General features: G+C 32.8%; 1 protein-coding gene across 2 annotated transcripts in view; it reads right to left on the minus strand.

Annotated features, from left to right (window-relative positions):
* The window catches only part of MEMO1 (mediator of cell motility 1), an 86,323-nt gene that overhangs the window by 52,361 nt on the left and 10,880 nt on the right, over nt 1–23,082 (minus strand). The window contains exons 1-2 of one of the 2 annotated variants that reach the window (XM_025045680.1): nt 8,738–8,758; nt 1,591–1,672 (exon numbers count right to left, since the gene is read on the minus strand). The gene's annotated coding sequence lies outside the window, so the exon portion shown is untranslated. Of the gene's footprint in view, nt 1–1,590; nt 1,673–8,737; nt 8,759–23,082 lie in introns of those variants that run through there. The other variant, XM_025045679.1, reaches the window with a different exon arrangement.

The raw sequence follows: 23,082 nt of genomic DNA on the forward strand, positions 1-23,082 counted from the left end.
TAGGGGTGACCTGTTCTTACCATCCTACATAAACTAGCAACTTCCTTCCCACACTGTCACTCTCAAGCTTCTTGATCTGCTTTATTTTTCTTCTTAGTACCTCACAGATATTGTCATTTAATTGTTTACCGTCTGTCTTTCCCAAATATTAAAATGCAAATACTATGAGAATAGTAATTTTGATTTACTCAAAAAACAGCACAAAGAAGAGCATCTGGCATTTAGCCTGGTATATATTTGCTGAATGACTAAACAAATAATTGCAAGTTCTTATTCTAAAAGTTTTATAAAGATTAGTTCATTTAATCATCAAAACAACTATATAGAGGTACTATTATTATTCCAACTATACCAATGAGACAAAAGCACAATAACTTGTAAGTGGTACAGTCAGTCTTCTGTATCTATTAAAGGAAATCAAATTAGATCATACAAATAGAGTATTTAACAAAATGTCTGGCACATAAAATACCTAATATTTATGAAATATTTATTATGTGCCAATATTTATTATGAAATATTTATTATGTGCCAAATACACATCTTTATGTGTATTTATTCAATTAATTCTCACACTGTTTAATAAGTGGTTCCTATTATTTTTTTCACTAATATTTATCAGGGTACCACCCTTAACTCAATAGAAGTGGCATAAAAGATTCTGCTGAGAGAAATGGCACAAACTCCAACCTTTACTCTTCTCAGAAAAAAGTGAACATGTGCCTAAAACAATATGTTTTGAAGAATAGCACTGGAAACCAAATCAAAATTAATTGAATTCATATCACACACAGGCACATCATTAACTATGTATCTGCTGGCTCTAAGTTCTAAAAAACCCTCTAATAGTCAAAGACAAAATCATCACAGATTTTTTTCATCACAAAAATATCTACTCCAAAGGTGAAAGGATTAAGAAGAACAAATTGGTAGTTACAAAAAGTCACGGGGAAAGAAAGTACAGCAATAGGTAATATAGTCAATAATATTATAAAAACTATGTACGATGCCAGGTGGGCACTAGACTTATCGGAAGGATCACTTTGTAAATTATATAAATATCTAACCACGAGGCTATACACCTGAAACGAATATAAAATACTGAATGTCAATTGCAATTGAAAAAAATATTTAAAAGAACAATAATCATTGAAATATTTTTCCTAAATCTACTTTTCCCCCAAAACTCTAGTTACCACTCTAGATTGCACTGTATTATGCTTTAAAGCATCTTCTTCATTATAAATTACAAATTATCTGGATTAAAGATCTTTTAATGATTAAACTAGAACTTATTCATTTAAACCAATTATTACTGAAATCATCAAGTTTACCTAATGTAAGCAACTCTCTGCTTTAAAACCCTTTTATTACCAAGAATAAATTTTGAAATTACTCCATCTGACAAAATACAATAGCCAATTTCCTTTAACCTTGAGTTAAAGTCAAAGTCACATGAATATTACTGAACATAATTTTGTCAATTCAACACAGCAATTGGCTTTTGATTTTTAGTTCGACCAGTAGATACTCATTCTTTATTAATAATTAACACAAGAACAATCCTGGGTAAAGATCCTTAAAACTTACGGTGCAATAATGGCTCTAGCAGGTCTTTTTGTAGACTGTACTTGTGAAAGCCAACCTTCTAGCTGTGCATTCAGCTGCGGTCCTATAAAAAGAGAGAGGGAAACTGGAGTCAGCAAAGCAATGTACTGTAGAGAAGAAGCATACACAAAGCCCTCACTGAACCTATTTGTGACTAAAATAGCTTAATGGGCAGTGGGATCATCAGTATGGACGTTTATGTTTGAAACTTAACCAATGACATACAAAGTGTCTACCAAGCCATATGGTAAGGCCAAGATCTGATTAAACAAAACTTGCTTTTATCTATTTGCTTATTTACTTACAACCATCTTTATTCCAGAACAAAAACAACAATATAAAGTACAATTTGAGAAAGTGTTTAAACAAAATAAAAAAAAGAAACAGAAAAATGCTAGTATATGAAAAGATAATAATCGAGTGACTATTTCTTAGAGCATCAAAACCTGCTTTAATCACTAAAATCACATCCATGGAGTGATCATTCCCACACTCAATGGCCTTTTCTTCCTTCCGCTCCAATCTCCTACTCGCATGATCATATCAATAACTAGTAACTACACTACCTCAGAAAATCTCAATTTCAAACATCCAACTCTCTTCACTTCCTTATCTATGCAGTTCAATCTAGACTATGTTAACTCAAGGACTCTGCTCTTACAACTGTCCTAGTTTTCTGCACTAACTTGTCCCTCTTTATTAGGTCCTTACCATTAGGTGCAAATATGTTATACTAGCAGATTGATTTTCCCCCCAACTACCACCCCGTTTCCCACTGTCCATCATCCCCTCTCTTCTTCACTTCTTACCCAGCCTGAGACGTGATCTCTCCTTTGCCTATGGCCTCACTCCTTTGTTCCTCTCCTCCTCCATTATGTCAAATCATAGTTAAAACCAACTTTCCACTTAACACAGTACTTCCACCTGAACAGCTGAATGGGACTGAAACACAACCATAGGAACTTTGAAATTATACCCATAAATTTCAGAAGACCATTAGCAAAGCTCAGAAATCATACCACATTAACCTACTGAATTTGTTCTCCCATCTTTAAGATAATTATCTCATATAGCTTCTCCTTTTACCTTAAACCTTCGGCCTCTTCTCACGCCTAGCAGATGATCACATTTTTCATTTTGCCAAAGAAAAACAAGCAGATGTAGGGTGCCCAACCATGCTGGTTTGTCTGGGACTTTCCCAGTTTTAGCAATGAACATTCTGCATTCTGGAAAACCGCAGGCCCAGGTAAACCTGAACATCAGTCACCCTAAGTTCAGAAGAGAACTACTTCCTTTTCCCACCATTTATTGTTTTCCCTCCTGTTTCAGCAAACTGTCCTTGCTCCTATCAAAAGCCAAACCAATTACTTCTGCACCGGATCCCACCGTTTCTCTTGCTCTGGGACCCTGCTCTTACAGCTGTCTCAGTCTTTTCCACTAGTATGTTCTTTCTCACTCGGTCATTACCACTATCGTGCAAATATGCGATACTAGCAAACTGATTTCCCCCAACCACCACCCCATTTCTCTGGCCCTTTTTCTCTGGCTCTTTAAACTTTTAATCATAAAATATTTAAACATTACAAAGAGAATCTAGGTAATAATAACAAATACCATGGGCCTACTCTCCAAATAAATTAAATCTTAACATTCTATCTTATTAAGATCTTCTGTTATTAAGAAATAAGACATTAAAGACACAGCCGAATCCCTTGCTGATCCCATTTATACGCCTCCCACCCGAGAGGTAATCACTTTCTGAGTGTGGTGTCGATCACTGCATTATACGCTTATTAATATATGTATCCAGAAATAATATGTATATTATTTTGTTCTGCATGTTTTTAAACATTATATATACTGTAAATGTCCACCTATGACTTGTTACAGTCACTCAATATTATTTTAAAAAATTATTCATATTGATATATGTAGCTCTAATTCATCCATTTTCAATGCTGTATAGTATTGTAATGAGTAAAAGTACTAGATCATAAGTGCATGCATTGCATAAGTGCATGCAATGTATTGTAATGTATAGTATTGTAATGTAAAAAATGTATTGTAATGTATAGTATTGTAATGTAAAATTCATCCATTTTCAATGCTGTATAGTATTGTAATGAGTAAAAGTACTAGATCATAAGTGCATGCACATATTCAACTACTAAATTGCTAAACTGTGCACTAAAGCAGCCAGATTAATTTATGCATCAGTGTAAGGGCAAATAAAAATAAGAGATTTAATTCACACACTCCTGCTTTTCAGGAATTCTTATGCAACTAACAAAATCATTCTAAGATATGAGAATTAACAAAATCATTCTAAGATATGAGAAGTAAGCCAAATTGGTTTTCCACACTTTTCTATCTCTGGCCTGTTCCTCCTATTCTGCTTTGCAAAAAAAAAAAAAATTCAACAACCACCTCAATCTGAACAAAAATCATGTGTTCTATAAACTCTTCTCAAACAATGTACACTTGAATCACCTGAGAATCTTGTTAAAATGCTAATTGTGATTCTATAGACCTGAAGCAGGGCCTGAGGTTCTGCATGTCTAACATCCTCCCCAGGTGACAGCAATCTTTGCTGGCCTGCAAACCACACTCCAGTAGCAAGTCTAGATCAATGGCTGCCAGCCAAAAAAGGGTCTTGGACTCTAAGGGCTCCACGAAACTATATGCATACCTAGATTTATCTAGAGATAAAATAATGTCTAGATAAGTATAAGATCTATCAATTAATGGATTAACAAATATTCATTTAATTAAAAGTGTTAATGAAATTTCTTCTACATTTTTAAATCATGTATTTTCTCAATCAACAGATAATAAAGAACTACTGTCCTGTAAGAAATCCTGTACTTTTCTGACATGAAGAAGGTTCCTAAAAGAAGGGGAAGGAGGATACACTTTTCAAAGAGCCTGAGAACCATTCTAGACCTATCACTTACCTTTCCCAGAATTTATCCAAACTGCATTTCAATTACCTTACAGCTTCATTTTCTACTAGTTATTTAATAAACTATAGATAACTATGACTAATAATGTTTTAATGTTGCAAATAACATTTGCCTTCATTTGTTAATTGAATAAATATTTATGAAACAGTTATTTATGTGCCAGGAAGTAAGATGGATGCTGGAGTTACAGCAATAAAAAAGACAGATGTTGATACCTGCCTTCATGGAGCTTATAATTGTCAATATTTTAAATCCCAAAAATAGCTGACAGATGAAAATTTCAGCCACTAAAACAAGCTAGTAGGAGAGAGATATTTGGTTAGGGGAGGAGCCTTCCAGTGTGGCTCAAACTATTCCATGTATATAAGGTAAAGAATGACCTATTGTCACAACTTTTTTTATCATTCTTTTTTGAGTGGTTACCTGCTTATTAGCACAATAAACTCAATTCCACAGGACTGGTTAAAGCAAAGTAACAAAAGACAAAGCAGAAGCAAAAATCATAAATTCAAACAAAAGTAGACTGTCAGCCTCTAGAATTTTGCTCTTAATCATTCTGTGAAATCTGTTCAAATCAAACTAAGAAATAAACTCTGACCTGTGGTGAAAAACACACAAAAAATAAGGTTAATATGCTAGACTTTTTATAACAATGGCTCGTGGATCTCTGAATTTCACAGGCCAATATAATTTAAAAAGAAATTTGGAAAACCAATATAGGGTTGCCAATTTTTTATTTTACTAAGCAAGATATTTAAAACATTTCAACTTTATCTATGATCATGATTTCATAAAACAAATATAACACCAAAAAGTAAGAGCACAATTTTAAGATAATCTCAATCCTTTAAACTGAATAAATTAACTACATTTCATTGACTCCAAGATATTATCACTATTAAGATGCACCATTATTTTGTGTACCACTAAAAAGAAAAAATACCTACCAATTAAACTAAGACATATGCTTTCTTATCACTTAGAATTTTTTATTTTATATTTATTTTAAAAGCTCTTTTAAACTTATTTAGACATGATTTTTCATATAATACTCTTACGGTTTCATAAAAAAAGCAAAAGAAATTCAAGGTATTCTTAAAATCTTCTTCACATTCAGAATCTGATATCTAAATTCTTTTTAATTCAGAGTCATCGGTAATCCTTGTTTTTCCATAATATCATCTCTCTGCACCATTTAAAGAATTAGTAACACAAAATTTCTTTTTAAAGTGTTCCTCTATTACCTCCGGGACTCTCGTCCAAGCAACTAACACACACTGCCCAGTCTCGATGTCATACCTTTCTTGATCTTACCAAAAGGTATCACCAGAAGATTTAACAGGTTTCAGAAGACAACCCAGAAATGGTCATCTTCTCCATAAACAGTCCTTAAATGGTTTGTAAACTGAAATATCAATGGGTTGCAGTTGTCTAGTCATATCAGTAGGAGTAATTACTGAGTTCATGAATGTGTAGGTAGTGATAACTATTTCACAACTGACAATGATTTTAAGATGCCATTAACTGTAAAGACCTCATTTGCAGAAATGCTAAAATATGGAAAAATGTACATCTCGAAATCGATGAAATATAGCAGCACTGTGAAAACCATACTCACTATGTTCTAATATTTATTTTATGCAGAAGAGTGAAAAAGTCATCAAAGACCGGCATTTAGGAACCACTTCTCACTAGAATGAAAGTGTTTCAGAGAAGCAGTCCAACTACAATAATCTCATTTAATTTTAAAAATAAATAACAGTTCAGCAGTTCTCCTGAAATCTTTTCATTACTGACGCCTTTCTGTGACCACATACTTAGAATTTATTGCAATACTATTTACAAAACTTTCTCTTATTTTTAGATACATCTCAAGGGATGCTATTTGTTTTTATGTATCTATGATAGGTCTCCTCACACAGAAAGTAGTATGCCCTTGGGAACACAAGAACACAAGAATTGTCACACCGAATCTGACCCAAAACCCATTCAGTGCAGTTCTGTATCAAACCAAAAACGCTTGCTGTGAAGGAAATTGATTGTTGTCTCTGATATAAAACCTCAAAGGTTAGGCCAAATCCAAATATCTTAGATTCCTTTTTATCCAATAATTTATTTAAACATTGTAAGAATTTATTTACATTTTCAGCTAAACTCTGTAGTTCAGAATCCACAAGGACAATTAACCATCCAAACAATCTTTAGTATATACCAACCAACTCATATTTGGCCAACTGGAAATCACCACTATTCTACTCAATCATACACAGTTTCTCAAAATTTTCATATAGTTAAAACCAGTTCCATTGGCATTTCAAACCTAAAAGGGCTGCAAATTTGAAAATATCGGGGTACTCGCACACACACACCCCCCCAGGTCATTTACAAACTGTAATCTGAAAATAGGTTTAGCATGGATCCCTTTAACAACCTATTAATCTGGATTCTCTATTCCCACTCCTGTTTATAAACAAATTCCCTCCCTATCAAATGATGCCATTATATCCCTTGATATTGCCTGGTTATAGGATCTTATCTAAACTTTTTTAAAGATCAAAGTATTGATTTTTGTTTGCCATTTTTTCATTATTAAAAAAATATATTCAGTACTGAAAACTGGTGGAATACATATTCGGGAGGAAAAATAATAATTCCACAATTATAAAAGGCATCAAACTTAATATTTTCCAAATTTCCTTCTAAGCTTTAAAATGATATACAATTCTGTAACTGGCTTTTATTTACATAACATTATAGCATAAACGTTTCCCTATATTATGAACTCTTTAAATAAAGACATTTTATGGCTGAATATTTTTATGTGAATGGATCACTGCTTCCTTAAACATTATTTATATTAATAATGTTTAGATTGTTTCCAATTATTTGTACTATCATAAACAATTCTATAATATGTATCTCCATTTCCATAGTTAAAATTATTTCCTCATGAGATTCTCAGAAATGCAATGATGTAAATCATTAAGGGATTTTTAAGATTTCAATACATATATTCCAAATGTTATCCAAAGTTGCATCCATTCATAATCATGCACTATGCATGACCATAAGCTCACTACTCAAAATTTTATTTTAAAAGATTAAGTAATTTAACTCATGTCCTCATTTGATAAAATTTAAATTTAATGTCCTACCTTAATAATATTTATCATTTCAAAATAAATTAAATATTCCATTTCTTTAATCGAAGAAAAATGTATTTTGACTTCTAAGGTATTTATTCTCTACTTGAACCATGCAAGCCACAAGTTATCTATTACTAAAGTTTAGCAGACAACTACTGTCTATTGCTTTTACAGAAGATAAGTCAAATTTAAAACAAAGCCCATTAAGCTGCATTATGCTGCTGTTTTAAATTATTCACAAACCTGAAGATTTTTATATGCTCCTGCAATTAAATCTTTTTAATTAATGTGATATAATTTTTCATCCTTTTAGAAACCATAACTTTTTCTTCTGTAATAGTCAAAAAGTGGTCTACGGACCAGAATCTTCTGATGTGTTTATTTAAGAGAGAGATCTCTGGGTCTTAACCCCAATCTCTGAGGATGGTGACCAACGGCTTTTAACAAGCTTTTAACAAGCTCTCCAAGTGACTGTGATATACATTAAAATGTGAGGCCCACCAACATAAACGAGTTTATGTGCACATGCTATATAAATGAACATGTGAATGAACACAACTAGCAGACTGCTGCAAGGTTTATAATTGAGATTTTTCATTACAATAAATAAATCACATAATCTATAAGTTAGCAATACATAAAAGGATGAATTTTTACATCCAAAATACTATGAAGCCATAAGTGATCCACTTTTTAAAATTTACATAAGTTTATTTTTAACAGTGTTTCTAGCCTCTCACTTCAATAAATGCCTCCCCGGCTTTTTCATTCAATCCTGATGACAAAGGAAAATGAACTCAGATTCACAGAAAGTAAGAGATCTACAAACTCAAATTCTCTTTTAAATCTTGTTTTAGTCCAAAACTTCATAAAATGTAGTAGACTAACTACATTCCCACAATATCCACAGTCATTTCAAAACTCCCATGCTCCTACTAGCAGCTTAAACAGAGGCGAGAAGATGACACCATGTTTATACTCTAACGCAAGGTCAAATACTTTAGTGAGGGAAATACAAACCTGGATCACAAAAGGCAACCACTTAAAGTGGTCAAATGCTTAAAGTTGGGTCCACAATATTTTCTTAATGCATATCTACCAGGAATCATTGTTTTCTTCAAACTGCAGCTAGCATGTTTCTTCCCACCCCGCCCTTTGGGTTACAATCAGCCAGTTGATACTAGTGAAGATGCATAATTTGGTACCAATTCCAAAACATAATCTGTGGAAAAATAAAACAAGTCTGTCTTATTGGAAAGAATCAGGACTAGGATAACACTTCCCACATAAGGTAACACTTCTCAGGCAATTGCTAAAAAATAAAAGTTTCTTAAGATAAAAAGGAACATTAGAATTTTCATTTTTCATATATTTTCACAAAACAGATTTGCAGACATTGCCACTTTCTCACCCTATTCTGTATAATACGGATTGTCTTCTGTAAGAGTTTTCACTTACAGAGTTTGGTCAGGAAAAATGGATCAGGCCCAGTGGACTACACAAAATGAAACACGTAATATGGCTGCACATGTGTGAACTGATAGAACAAAAGATCTAAAACAACCTAAGCAACCACCAAATAAATAAGTAAAATAAATTATGGTAGATCCATAAAATAGAATATTCAGCAACTGGAAAACAATGAGGCACAATTTTATGACCCTCTATGGAACATCTCATAATTGAAGAAAAAAAGAGAGCATGGTACAGAACAGAAGGTATAATATACTACCATTTTTGTGTGTGCATATATATCATACATAATTATGTACTGGTTTGTATTTATGTAGAATATGTCTGGACAAACACAAAAGGAATAGATCAGTGACCGCATCCTCACAAGGGAACTAAGATTAGTGGGAAACTTTACTTTTCACTGTACACCCATTTGTATCTTTGGCATTTTGCACTATGTACAAGTACTACCTATCCAGAAGTATAAAAAAAGATGGTGCAGTCATATAACATAATACCATGTAGTCATAAACAATGATGCTACAGACATATTTAATGACATGGAAAAAATCCTATAAATGCTAAGTCCAATTTATAAACCACTGTTAGACCTAAGACAACACCTACATTAATAATCTAGGTTAAAATAAATAAAACCAAACTGCTGAGAATTGCTATTTGACCAATATCATATACACATTAGAGTATCAGGATATATGCGGGCCAATATGACAAGACTTCCCTATTATCAGAAAGGGATTCCCCCTTTTTACTTCACTCTCATAAGTATGATATCCATCACCAAATTTCTGACAGAATCGGAGAACACAGAAACAGTCCAGAGAAGTATGATCTAGAAAAGTGGACATTAAATATCTTATTAATATCTGTATAATTCCTTCCCAATGAATAAAATGTAATTGTTTCAACAGCTTGTGTGTTTGGGGGGGGGCGCTGTTTTTCTTTTATCTCGCAAGGACTTGAGTTATTTTCCACTCTGACTTCTTCAGCAATCATTTATCCGATAATCTAGAGAACTCAAATTGCTTTTTGAAGCAATTAACTATAATTTAATGCAATTTCTGTTTTTGTACTTTTGTTATGGCATGTTTGAGGCCTGCTTCCTTCTTTCTTTCACTAAAAGCATTGGTACTATATTTGCTAGCTCACCCATCTAAAGAATTATGTTTCTGATTTTGCAATCATAAATGCAAACAAAAGGAATCTCAGCAAACTCTTCCTTGATAACTAGCCAAGAAAACCTGCCTAATGTAGACTAAGAGATGGGCATGCCAGGTATCAAATATGCAGAAAAGAAAAAGTAGTCAGGCATTACAGCCATCAATACAAAAGGCTTTCCAAGGAATTCTGAGATTGATTACTTAGAGGGGAAACTAAGTTTGGAAACTAAAGAGCACAGTTAACATAGAAGTAGAGCTGTATATGTGCATCCACTCTGCCAAACCCTTTCCGTATCCCTTTGGACTGTTTTCACTGAACTGCCTAATGTTGAAGCAAATGTGTTAATGTAAAAGCGTCCAAATTGAAGAATACTTGGGTTTAAACCTAAGTGGGATGTGGCCCTCTCCCATTCCCAGAAGATTATACCAGAAAAGTTTTGAGAGCTGTAGCCATGCTCAGGCACTAACACCTTTAAGAGGCCTTAGACAACTGTCACTGGCACCTTCTTTTAAAACACAGCAGCCACAAAAATTCCATTAAGGAAATAAAAACACCCTCCCAAACCCCTTTACACAGGCTAATTTGATAGAAGACAAGTAGGTAGGTAGGTAGGTAGATAGTTAGGTAGGTAGGTAAGTAGGTAGGTAGATAAGCAGGTGGGCAGGCAGATAGACAGACAGACATAACCATTTCATCGATCTTAATTGGAGATAGCAAATGACAACCACTTCAAGAAAAACAAAGCAGCTAACACTGCCTCCTTTTTCATCATCTCTACATCTCCCAGTATGAAGTATCCAACACCTCAAATACATCAATTCACTCATTTTATGAAATATGACAGGCATTAACAATTGTAATTTTATACCTCACAACAAAGAAAGCCATCTATTAATGTCATGGGCAAGTCAACATTCAAATATGCTTTTGGAATTTATCTAAATAGATAGCAAACAACCTGAATATTAGAATGCATTTGGGGGAAGATAAACAGTTTCTAAGATTTTCTCTAACATTCACATTAAACTTGTATTATTGGTTAACAATCCTGTAGCTTGCTCTGTAAAACTCAAGCCAGAATTTCATGTTATAGAGTGATAATTAAAAATACTAGCATTTGGTCTTAGTAGCACAGCTTTCATAAGGAAATCAAAGCAACTTTCAAACACCTATTAATTATGGCCTTTCTAAATTATCCTGTTTGCTGCAGTGGAGTACAAGCATGAACATGATTACATTCCACCATGGTGACACATAAAATTTAAAACATTTGTGATTAATATTCAATAATTACTATTAATGGGGATATAGCAACAAAAGTCATTTTGTATAAAATATTTCAGAGTGAAAAGTGAAATATTCTCAACCTAAACTTCAGTAACGTCATCCAGAACAATTTGAAAAAAAAAGTCTAAATATTTTTATTCTATTAAAGACATGTTACCCTCACACTATGAACAAGTGGTAAAAAATACAAAAGTGTTCTGTTTTAAGCTACTTTAGATATACTTGATACTCAATTTAAAAAGGAGGTGATATTATGGAAGAAAAAAACTGTAAACTAGGAGGTCAGTTAAAAACAAAATTTACAGTTTATCTACAATGTAACACAGTACTGGGCTCCTAAAAATCTTATTCTTGGTTAACTGTCATAGTAATCACATAACACAATTATGATCTCTAGCTTAAAATAAACAGACTAAAAAAAAAAAGCAGTTTCCTCACATTCATACAGCAAATAAATGGCCATGACAAGATTTTGAGCCATTTTGTTCTGTCTCTGAAATGTGGGGCTGTCCTGTTACACAACACACTGCCTACTCCAAGAGACAAGTGATTCAGGTGACACTCCTAGTTTTCTCACACACCTGGGCCTCAACTTCCTTTTCTGTAATACGAAGAGGGCAAACTCAACTATGTCTCTAATTGTAGGTTACTGTAATATATTAAGAGGTAGAATTGTTTAGGTTGATGCTTAAAGAAGATAATTATCAATCATGTGTATGCATAGTACTAGGTATGACTCTGTGCCATGAGCTTTAATTCTATGCTTTCCTCAAGTGTTATATTAGAAACTAAGATTATTAAGTCAATATCAGGTTGATCACTTCTTAAGTTATAAAAATGTGTAATCACTATGCTGTAATGCCTGAATAAATGTTGAATGTAATTGAAAAATTAGAAAAAAATATTTTAAAAAATTAAGAAAGTCAACATAAGAGTGACAGAGCAAATACCAAGAACCTCTTTACCCAAAGTAAGAAAAGAAAATTAAGTATATATAAGACAACTGAGTATATATAAGACAATTTAATGACCCTTACACCTTTCTTGATAAAAATCCTGAAACAAAGCCTTTTATGGTAAAGTTTTGAAAATTATGAATCTCGCTGTATTTTAATCATTAAAAAAATTATCAGAGGGCATTTATTAATTGCCAACATTATTTAGAAGACTTGCTACTTTGATTTAAGAAAGATCAAGTCTCCTTGGGAAAATGGTGGACTTCACATCTGGGGCAAAAAATGTAAAATGAGCCTGGAACACCTTATACCAGATACAACAGTTAATTTTATATGTCACCTTGAATGAGTTATGGGGTGTCTAGACATTTGGTCAAAGGTTATTCTGGGTGTGTCTGCCAGGGTAGGTGTTTCTGGATGAGATTAACATTTGAATCTGTAGACTGAATAAAGCAGACTGCTCTCCCTAAATATGAGTGAGCCCCATTCAATAAGTTTAAAAAATCTTTGTAAAGAATATTGTATTTAAGCAAAACAACCTAATTTAGTAGATGTTGCCACATTTGTAAATAGTATAAAACCAATATTCTGTCAGTGGTTATCTTTTGGTGTCAAATTGTGGATACAGTATTTTGGCCTTCTCTATACATTTTAATTTTTTCTATAGTAACCAAGTATTTTTATGATGAGAAAAAAAAGTTTTATATGAATATAGGATAATACAGGGCTTCATTCTATAGAGGAAGATGGAAATAACAACGAATACTAAATTGTTTTGTAGTTATTGACATAATTTCACTAAGTGAAAACTGCCATGTAAGAAATGTTCATAAGTCCCAATCATTTGACAATCAATAGTAACTATTTTTAAAAGAAATATAATTACTTAATAAAATGATGAATTTTTAAAACGTGTGCTCATGGTTAGTGGGAGGTTTAAAATTTTTCAGTTTGTTTACATAAAGACTTCTAAAAGTATGAAATTATGAAATTACTGTTCTGAACTCTATTCTCAAATATCTTAGAGAGTCATCTAAGGGATTGTTCAGGATACTTAGACAATAGGCATCAAAATGCACAAGTGCCAACCAAGAGTCGGGAGTCCTGCTTGTGTGTCTTAATTTGTGGTTTAAGAGCCACATTCAAAACAGAATCAGCTGGTGTGCTTATTAAAAATTCAGACACTCCACCCCCACCCCCACCACCACCACCACAGCCTAACCCAAAAAGACTGAATCAGAGTATGAAAGGACGTGGCAAATAGTACTTCATCAAAGATTATTTTATTTCTTCCTATAAACCTTAAATTTCTTCCCCCAGCCAACTCGTGAAACCATCTCACATCAGTTAAATAGTTTCAGGTATCTCATCTTGTGAAGTAATCCTAGTATCTGATTCTGCCTCACTTGGCAACAGGACGCATCTACCGACTTGAGCGCCTTCTGGCTTCAATTAACACCAAGGGGCCCAGGGCTGACTGCAAACAGCTTCTACCCTGGCATCACCAACTCTGCTCAGAAACTCTAATGCTGATCTCCTGACCTGGAAGTCTCTGAATCTTGCACTGCTTTACAGTATTACCCTAACAGTATTAGCAGATTTCCTCCCCTAGCAGCAAACGTTCTTGTTATTAGACAGCCTCTGGTCTGTTAGTGGCCAAACTATAGAGTGATAAATTCTCTAAGAAGTGCCTCAGATAAATTACAAAGGAGGCCTCTCTCTCTCACTTTTTATCTCCTTGATTACAAAACTACCCTCCACTTCATACCCTTGCATTCTAAATTCCATACTTTCAAAGATGACTTATGAATGGAAACTTAAGGTTATATACTTTTCTAATGACTCAAATTGGTTGCTAAGTAAAAATTAAAACACATGCACATGCATAGCTTGTTTTCTCACGGTTTCAACATCCCTGAAAAATCCAGCATTTTAAACCACAAAACACCAATAAACTTATGAAATATCTATGGACAAATATAGAATACCAAAATCTAAATCAACTCAATCTTGTATTTCTAACTGCATGCCACACAGAAAAATAAAACAATGGCCATGAGTAACAGAAATAGGTAGTGAAATCCCAAGAGTTCTAAGGGGGTACATTGGTTTTTCTTAAGCCAAAATAAGAATAACATGAAAAAAAAAAGTTTCTCCCATCTAAATAATTTGCAAAAGGAAAGTAAAGCTAATGTAAAAAAAAATTTGAAATGTTAAAAATAAATAAATACCAGTGTAGCAAGTGCAACACCTAAATTATGCATTCTCCTGAGACAAAACTCCTTTAACTAGACAAAGGTGGAGTTTGGAGAAAATTCTCATCTACCAATCTATGTGACAGAGACAGGAGTCAGCAGGCAATATATATACAAGAAGGTCTTATTGGACCCAATTAAGTGAAAACCTACACTCCTCCTAAACTCATGTCCTACCACCTAGACCATGGGAGATGCCACCCAGATCTCAAGAGTCCTTAGCTTACATATCCGTTGGTGGGTATATCTTGAAAAAGGCAGTAGTGTCCTAGTTTCATTTCTTCCCCACCCACTATGTGGGCTGAGTACTAAAAAACAAAGTGTCTTTGCCTAGAAACAAACTATCTCTAGAAAGACAGAAAGGAAAGGAGAGAAAGGAAAAAGTACACAGCAATAATGAGCAGAGAAAGGAGTCTCCACTCTCAAACACATTTAAATGTGGCAAAAATAAAAGTGTTAAAAATGTCAAAATATATACATTATAATGACCTAGCATTACTGGTCACTAACAAGCCACATTTCTAAAAGTTACTAAAAATGCACTCTCACATATTAAAAATCTAGACAATGAAAAAGAACTCATACTGTCTAGAAAATTGGATTGCACATATAAACCACTTTCTCAAGTGGCCCATAAACTGTAAACTTTCTCCTCAAGTGGCCCATAAACTGTGAACTAGGTAGATTTAACTTCTAGCCTCTTGCCTCTTAATATAGGTAATTTCAACTACTTTTTAAAAATGTTTCTCCTGAAATTAGTGTTCCTCAACTGAACACTTGAACAGGGGAAAAATAAAGTGGCAAATGAGGAAGCAAATTTTCAGTTTAAAATTTTTAAATAGAGTTGCAAGGAGACAAGCACTCATGAACAGCAGCACAAACATACTGAGCTTAAAAGAGTCTCCATTTACATTCCAAATTCAGAAAGAAATATATGTCAAACCTATAAAGAATATATTTTCAAAACCAATATAAAGTATTCAAGAAAACGGCTTTGAAGTATGAATAATTAAATATATCAGATGTCAAAGGGATATCCATTTCTAAAAACTCACAATATTAATTACTATGATCGTATTCTTGCTATTTATACAGATCAACAAACACAAAGCACACTTTTTCCTTTTAGAGTTTCAACTTTTCCCTTCCTGATGAAGTTAAACACCAATATCTTCCACAAGAAAATAAATCTTTAGATTATAATCTTAAGACTTATAATGAGACAAGATGAACAAAATGAAAATGTTTATCAAAAAAACATTACTGATATTGCATATATGGCTTTAATCCTCTTTTTTAATAGCAAGCAATTACTGAGCCCCTTGCAATAAGACACTAATTACAAAAAGGTATCAGTGAGAGCCATTTCCATCAAGAGGCTTATCTAGTTGGGGAAAAGGCTAAATAACACAAGGTAGGGTATACACAGTGCCTGAGGAAGGATTTAAGAGTTGAGAAGAAAGAAAAATGCTGGGAAGAAAAATGAACTTAAATTAAATTATGTCTTAAAGTAAAACCAGAGAAGCAGAAGATGGCAGAGTATTTCCAACAGAAGTTATGAACAAAAGCACAGAGGTGGTCATGACAATTCCAGCTGCATGACACACAAGGCTGCATAGTTGAGAAGTGGAGAGCTGGAATAAGTGAACCCTTAAATGAACCCTATGTTAACCTCCCCAAATTCTTAGTGTATTTATAAAATAAACTACCTGTATTTAATAAATATTCCTGATTAACTTATATGTAGAAACCATTTATTACTATATCAGATGATGAACAAACTACAGAATGACTGTATCTAAGTCCAAAACATAAAATGTCTTTAGTTATTTATAAGTGAACCCTATGTTAAGGAGTTTGCTAGTTTTCCATACAGACAGACGACGGGGAGCCACCAAAAGTTCTTATGCTTGAAAATGTGTTTTAATTATAAGAGCGACATATTGAAACATGTGCATTGTACGGTTTATGCAACACCTATTGCTAAAAAGTTTAATTTTACATATATGGAATACTTCTTAAGTAAGATTATCTTGCTTTTATTGATCTTATACTAAGAAATCCACAAAATAAAATATTTTACAAGTCAAATGATTTCCTAACACTTATTTTCAAATAAATATATGTTTAATAATATAGAATATTAATTTATGAAAAGCTTTGAACAGGAAGCAATTCAGAATGGTTAAGAGCTCCAACTCTGGAGCCAGCTGGTTAGAACGCCAGCACAAACTTCATGACCTTAAACAACCTAAGCTTCAGCTTTTTCACGTGGTTGCTGTATTAAGAGAGAAAAGCAAGTACAAATGCCTGACACACAGTAAGGACTTGATTAACGCTGGCTATAATCATTAAATAGAATCCAGATGCTCTACCACTAGTCGTTGGCTCATCTGAATTTTGGTGGGGGTTTATTTGTACTTATTTTCTATCTCCGCAAATTCTTAGTTTATTTATAAACTACCTGTATTTAATAAATATTTCTGATTCACTTATATGTAGAAACCATTTATTACTATATCAGATGATGAACAAACTGCAGAATGACTGTATCTAAGTCTAAAACATAAAATGTCTTTAGTTATTTAAAAACAACACTGGTATATACACACAATGGAATAGTATTCAGCCATGAGAAAGAAGGAAATTCTGCCATTTATGACAAGAACAGATCTTGTGGGCATTATGTTAAGTGAAATTAGTCAGACACAGAAACAAATACTGTACGATCTCACTTATATATGAAATTTAAAAACATCGCACTCATAGAAACAGCAGAACGGTTGCCAGGGCCTGGGGAGAAGAGAAAGCGGGGAGAAGTTGGTCAGAGGTCACAAACTTCTAGTTATAAAATGAGTATTTCTGAGGCTGCAATGTACAGCCATAGTGACTATAGTTAACAATATTGTATTGTATGCTTGAAAGTTGCTAAGACAGTAAGTCATAAATGTTCTCACCATAAAAAAGAAATGGTAATTAGGTGATGGAGGATATAATAAACCCTTCTGTGGTAATCATTTTGCAACATACAAGGATATCAAAACATCACACTGTACACCTTAAACTTACACATTGTTACATGTCAATTATATTTCCATAATGCAGAAAAAAGGAGATGTCATTATTTTTCAAAATAGAAGACGTCATGTATTTCCAAGTCCCTAAAATAAAAGTTATAATGCTGAAAGTGATAATTTATCTAAATACTTAATCTAAAATGATTTCTTCTTGGATGGTAATAAGTAACAAAGGTTCTATCTTTTTACATACTTATTTTCCACCAGAAATTAATGTTGCCCCTCTTATACTAGTGTTAATAACCACTTGGAATCACACTTATTCACTTATAAATAGAAAAATTTCCACTCTACTATTGTATAAACCAGAAACCCTAATCTGTATGTGATGTTTAACTTAATAATCTAGAACTAAGTTATTAACGTAGTCCTCAATTATTAATAAGTATAACCATTACCTTTATTAAGTTCAAGATATTTATTTAGTAACAAAAATAATTTTCTTCCATATAGTCTTTTCACTCATTCATTCATCTACTTATTTTAAAAAGTTTACAAAATGCCTATTACACATCAAGACAGGCCTATTACACATTTGGTGCTGGGGAGACAACAAAAAACAAGACAGAAAGGTCTGTGTTCTCATGGAACATACATTCTAGCGGGAGGCAGGCAGATAGTAAGTAAGTGAACAAATTAAGTAACTTCAAATTGTGATAAATACCATGAAAGAAATAAACAACTATTTATTTCATGGTCATTCTATGTGCAGTACAAGAAGAGGGAGAAAGAAAAAAAAAAAACAGGAAAGGCATGTGACAACTGTATTGAGACCTCAAAAATAAGAAAAGGCAAGAAAGGAGCTGGGGGAAGAGATTTCTAGGAGGAGAGAATAGCAAGTACAACAGCCCTGGGGTAAGGAGCTTATTAATATGTTAGAGAAATGGGAAGGAAAAACGACCAGTTTCATGAATCCTAAAAAAAAGCGAACGAGAAAGAATGACAAAAGATGGGGTAGGATAGGCAGGCATAAACCAAATCATGTAAGCTATCTATAATCAGAAGTTTAAATAGAAAATCACCGAAGCAGTAATTATTAAGCAGTACATTATCTGATTAACATTTTTTTTAGTTCTCAAACATACACTAGTAAGGTAAGCACACTAAGAAACATAATTAAATATATAATTTAACTTTGTCATATATTTGGCAAGTCAGAGTCATTCCAATAATTTAATAACTAATCAGATTAATCATTCAATCATTCATAAAGCATTTAGTGAGCTCCTGCTCTGTGCCAGACAATTTCTTTGAGTACTGGAAATACGAAGATGATAATAGTGATACCACCTTCTACTCTGAGTGGTAAATACAAAACTGATAATGGTGATGTCATCTTCTGAGCAACCCAATTTTCTTCCTAAAGGCTCAAAGCAGTGATTCTCTATCTATGCTGTGTATTAGAAGTACCTGTGATGTATGGTAAAAAAATGCAGGTATCTGGGAAATTCTAATTCACAGGTTTCCAATAATTTCTCAATACACTTTCAGAAACAATGAGGGAGAAAGTATATCAAAATCATATATAATTTAAAAATCACATCTCCCCACTGTCCTCTTAAGAATCATGCTAAATGAGCCCCCGTAAATTAACGGACAGAGTATATAATATGGCACAGTGTGTACTAGGCGCGTGTGTGTGTAGAGCGAGACGTTAAGATTGATAACCACTACAATGGAGAGTTCTTGAGGGTTTTCTGGGGTTTGTTTAATTGCCAAAAAAAGCAGGTTTCATTTAAGAATGTCTTTAATGTAACTGTAGCTGAATATTACATTTTATTAAATCTCAGTCCTTGAGTACACACATTTTGGTGTTCTGTGCTGAAATGGGAAGTATCAATGGTAGTCTCAAGGAAAAGCACTTGTCTGACTAAGCTGCAAACTGACCTGGCAGCTTTTTTATGGAGCACCATTTTTCTTAAAAGAAAGACTGAACAATAAATGATGGTTACTTAATCTTGGATATTTAGCAGATTTTTCCTTGAAAATCAACAGTGAGTTTATCATATCAAGAAAAACAACTGTCAATATCTATTGCTAACTATAAAATTCAAGCTTTGAGAAATTTTTGCAAACTCATTTCTACCACTGTGGGCTTGAAAGCTTCCCAAATCAAAAAATTTTCTGATGACAATGGTGATATTAATGTGATTCCCTGACAACAAATAATGAAATATGTAAATATGTGGAAGATCTGCATGACCAAAGGAAAAATATATATTCCAATTGACTAATGTGTGGTATTAAAAGAAACACCCTATACAGATGAACGATCCATTCAAAGTAGAGCACAGACCAACTGAAAACAGAGTATGAAAACTTCATTGCTATGTTTTCAAATTCCACATTGCAATTAAATTTATCCTTTCAAAACTGTCTTCAAAGATACACCATTTGATTGTGTTGACACTTTCACAGATTTATTAAAGATGTGTAACTTAGCTGTATGTCAAATATATTTCAATAAAAGTTTCTTTTTAAAAAATTAACACTTGGATTTTACTATAGCATCAAAGGATATCCACAATCTGTGAAAAACTTACTAAAATAATCTGTCCTTTTCTAACTACATACCTCTACAAGGCCAAATTTTATTCATATGTTTCAAGTAAAAGAACCTATCACAATAGAGTGCATGCAGTAATAGATATGCGAATCCAGCTGTTTTCTATTAAGCTCGGCATTAAAAACATTTGCAAAAATTTAATAAATGCCAATCTCTTATTTTCCTTATTCTGGAAGAGACCGTGACTGTCATTAAAAATGCTACTTATGTTAATATATAATTGATTATTATTTTTAAATGAATTCAAAGTAAATATTTTTAAAGGTTCTCAGTTTTAGTTTCTAATTAAATACACATTGATAAATAAAACCCACATAAACAAAATCTCTTTGGAGTTATCAATGATTTTGAAGAAGTGTAAAGGGATTTTGAGACTGAAAAGTTTGAAAACAATTGTTGGACATATAATATTTTATTTAGCTACTCTTTGGGCTCACCTTACTGAATGCATCATAACTATCTTCCACTGAAGAACAAGAATGACCAAAAACACGGTGCGATAGGTAGAATGACTCTCTGTTATAATATGAAAAGGTCTTCAATTATTAAATTTGTTAAGTATAAAAGGCAAAGAATAAAACAATTACATAATATGCTATCGTTTGCTGAAAGGGGAGAGGAAATGATGACATATTCATATGTGCTTATATATGCATGAACACTGGGCTGACATTCAAAAAATTGATAAAAACTACCTATAAGGGAAAGGGAACATGAAATACACAAGGACAGTATAGAAAAACATACTTCTCGATGGATAACTTTAATTTTTAGTTACAATTTAATCTAAATATAATTTAATTTAGAAAATAATCCTAAACCAATATTAAACCATAATTCAAATATGTTTTCAATTTCTAGGTTACTCTGACCTCAGAAAACAAAAAATCTTACTCTTGTTATAGGCTCTGAAGCAAAATAGTACCACTAGCAACTAAATATTTATACTAGAAGAATAGCATTGGTCAATCTGATTTCTAAGATACAAGAGGGAAATGTTTTTTAAACCTATAAATAAATCTCTCATCTGAAAAAAAAGAAAATAGTAATGAATAAAATGATTAATAAAAAACTCACGTGAAACAGCAGTTGTTTTATTAACTCATACTTAAATGATGTTACTGATGGAATTAAAAGCAAAATTAGATGCTGCACAAGAAAAAAAATCAGTAAAATTGAAGACAAAGCAAAGCAAATTATCCAAAAGGAAGCACAGAGTAAAAAATAAAAAATAATAATTCTCAGTGAACTGTGAAACAATATTAAGCTATCTAACATACTTTTGATTAGAGTCTAGAAAAAAAGAGAGTAAAAAGAAAAAATATTAGAGGTAATAATAAAAATATTTTCCCAAATTTGCTGCAAACTAAAACCCATAGATTCAAAAAACTTGACGAATCCCAAACAGGATAAGTTCAAAAAAAATTACTCAAAGGCACATGATAATAAAATAGCAGGAAAACAGTAATGTTAAAAAAAAAAAAAAAAAAAGCAAACAGTGGAAAAAAGACACACTGTATTCAGAGGAACAAATATTTTAAAAATAACAGAATCCTCAGAAGCTATGCAAGCCAAAATACAATAGAACCTTTATAAGGTGCTAAAAAAAAAAAAGTAATGTCAACATACCACTGAATTCAATGCCTACCAAACTACCTTTCAAAAATGGGGTAAAAAAAAACTACAGTAATCAAAACTGGTGGTACTGGCATAGGACAAACAGACATATAGGTCAATGCACTAGAGCTGAGACCAGAAATAAACCCATTTATGCCCAATTGATAGGAACATTCAATGGGGAAAGAACAGTATCTTCAATAAATGCTGCTGAGACAACTGGATATTCACATGCAAAAGAATGACATTGGACCCCAACTCACTCCATATACAAAACTTAAAATGGATCAACAACCTAAATGTAAAACCTTAAACTATAAAACTCAAAAAAAATACAGAGGCAAACAAATCTTCATGATCTCAGATTTGCTTATGGTTTCTTGGATATAACACCAGAGCATGAGCGACAAAAGAAAAAGCAGGTAAAATTAAATTTTATCAAAATGTAAAACTTTTGTGCATGAAAGAATATTATCAAGTAAGCAAAATGAAAATCTATAGAATGGGAGAAGATACTTGCAAATCATGTATCGAATAAGGGATTAATTTCCAGAATATATAAAAAACTCTTACAACTCAATAACAAAAACATAAACAACCCAATTCAAAAATGGACAAAGGCCCTGAACAGACATTTCTCCAAAGATGATATACAGGTAGCTAATAAGCACATGAAAAGATGTTCAACATCATTTGTCATTAGAAAAATGCAAATCAAAACCATAATGATACTTCACACTCATAAGAATGACGATTATCAAAATAAGTGTTGGCAAGGATGTGCATTGCCGGTAGGAATGTAAAATGGTGCAGCTGCTGTGGAAATCTGTTTGGTGGTTCCGCAAAAAGTGAAACATAGAATTACCATATGACCCAGCAATTCCACTCATAGATAGATAACCAAAAGACTGAAAGCAGGGACTCAAGCAGGTACCTGTTTACAATATTCATAGCAGTATTATTCACAAAA

This window comes from Pteropus alecto, unplaced genomic scaffold (assembly GCF_000325575.1).
Source record: "Pteropus alecto unplaced genomic scaffold, ASM32557v1 scaffold61, whole genome shotgun sequence".
Taxonomy (NCBI): domain Eukaryota; kingdom Metazoa; phylum Chordata; class Mammalia; order Chiroptera; family Pteropodidae; genus Pteropus; species Pteropus alecto.